General features: G+C 38.4%; 1 non-coding gene across 1 annotated transcript; it reads left to right on the top strand.

The window, feature by feature from the left end:
* Positions 1-1,475: 1,475 nt before the first annotated feature.
* Positions 1,476-1,548, top strand: Trnar-ccu. The gene has a single exon. It is a non-coding gene; the product is annotated as a tRNA-Arg (tRNA).
* Positions 1,549-2,337: the final 789 nt, after the last annotated feature.

Here is a 2,337-nt window from a genome sequence, read left to right as displayed (position 1 = left end):
GATCAGTGTATGACTAAGTGCGTTACTATACTCAGTGTGTGAATTTTCCCAAAATGCGTTATATTCAAACGTATAGAAATATTACACATGTGTGAATATTACGATGTTTGACTATTTCAAACAGTATTAGATGTTTGATAAAATCCACACATTGAAGTGTGTGATTTCCACACATTCTCTAATGCATTTCACACGCGCATGTTAAGAGGATAATGCATGACGTTTGAAAAATTATGCATTAAATATGTGTGACGCATTAATATTCACGCATTTCAAGTGTGTGATGTGTTAATATTCACACATGTGCGATAAGGTGGAGTGGGATAAAACCGACCCAGAAATTGTAAAGTTTACTTTAAACTGATGTATTTTCTATCTATTCCACTAAAACCTAATAATCTTAGTGTTTTTATTTAGCGCATGGTTTATTCTTTAAGTTGCATTAATTTGGATCAAAAGTAACTTTTGAAACTTACGATTTTCTTAATAAATTAAAAACAGTGCTGCTAGGGCGGACTTGCCCCAGAACTGGGGCAAAACTGCACCTACCTGTTTAAAAATTATTGAATCTTATTTCCTTATATTATGGGGCAAAAGCGGAATTATTATGGAAACACCATGAACTTTCTCGAACGAGTTAAACGGGGGAATCACAGAATACATGGCGGCCACCTATGTTGATCATTGAATAGTAACCAAAGGAAGATTTCTACCTTACAGTTGGTACAATGCAACGTATATTCGAATAAATAAGGGCCTAGTGCGGATTTGCCCCGTGTACGGATTTACCCCACTGCACCTTAGATCTACTTCTAACAGTGTAGTTGTCGGTATTAAGAATAATCTGATTTCATGTAGTTTTATATTTTCCGAGGGCGAAACCGCTGAGGGCATTGTGGTGTACAGATTTGCGGCATTAACTGGGCATTACTAGACATTACTAGGCATTTTTTGGGCATTAGGCCTTGCTGGGGCCTTTTATTATAAAGATACAACAAGATAAATAAGATAAAATAAGATAATAAGATAAAGTAATGCCCACTGGGCATTAGTGGGCATTGGCGTACAAGATTTTCGTCAGCTTCTCCCTCGACATTTTCGTAAAGTGACGGGAATTTCTTTAAGGACTTGCATGATTCTCACATTTAGTATAATTTCCCCAGAAATATTATACCAACCTTAATATTTATTACTCAACATGGAATAAACTCTACGATTCGTCCCTTGATTTTTTTAAATATGTTAATGTGACGATCAATGTTTCAATGGGGAAAAAATATCTCGTTTTGTAAGTAAATATTTTTTAAAGCAGCACAATCCAAGTAGTTATCAGCAGGGAATAATGTGACAGTTCTCCTCGACGACGGCACTGATAATTATTTGGAAATAGCGTCTTATTTAATTTACAATAATTATCAATCTCAATACTTCAACGTCGCCATTGTGAACTACATAGAGGCGCCAGACTAGCAAGCGCCCCTGTGGCCTAATGGATAAGGCATCGGTTTCCTAAACCGGGGATTGTGGGTTCGAGTCCCACCAGGGGTATAAAATTATATTTTTTATCCTCGATCGTTCCAAATCACAAATATTCCATCACTAACGATTCTTGTTACATTATGTGACAGGTTTTAGCATATATGTGTTAAATTGTTGCAATTTAACAGAAGCATCTAGTTTAAAAAAATATATATAACGATACAAACTACGTTTACAAGAGACATGTATAACACAAGAATACGTTATTGATGAGAAATTTATTTGATTTTTCAAGATATTTTGTGCAACAATGAAACTACATCCGTTCTTCGTGCTAAAGTTCGGCGGCAATTAGTATCGACTTGTGATTTCGCAAGGAGAAAAAAAAGTACCTGCATAGCTCGAACGAGAGTATCTCGAGGACCAGCAGGGGAACAAAACTGACAAGAAGATAATTCCGAAGATGGAAAGAATTTCATGTAGAGAAGACTTGTAGCGTCGGTGAGAATCTGATAAGACGCTCGCTCGCCTTTTGACGGACGTGAATCGATTTCCGCGTATCTTCCGTAATATCGGCTGCGAGGGTTCGGGGAAGAAGCCGATCTAACGGCGGACAAGGTTGCGATATATCGCCTCGTGCGCTGGTCGAAATACTCAAATCAGATTGATAGCCGCGTAAATGTAGGCTGGGTGGTCCGAGTGATTCTAATGCGAGGCCCCGCTCGGGTTAATCGGTCACGAAAGCATCTCAAGGGGTTGCCCGTAGACTTGACTTTGGCCCCGCGATAAAATCGATCCTCCCAATTCAAAGAAGAGAGAGAGTAGTGGTTATTATCGGTCCTGACCGTCTCAATGTCC

This window comes from Vollenhovia emeryi, unplaced genomic scaffold, assembly GCF_000949405.1.
Source record: "Vollenhovia emeryi isolate VEMERY1.0 unplaced genomic scaffold, V.emery_V1.0 DF940696.1, whole genome shotgun sequence".
NCBI classification, from domain to species: domain Eukaryota; kingdom Metazoa; phylum Arthropoda; class Insecta; order Hymenoptera; family Formicidae; genus Vollenhovia; species Vollenhovia emeryi.
The sequence above is the reverse complement of the archived record's forward strand: the minus strand, read 5'-3'. Positions and strand labels throughout refer to the sequence as shown.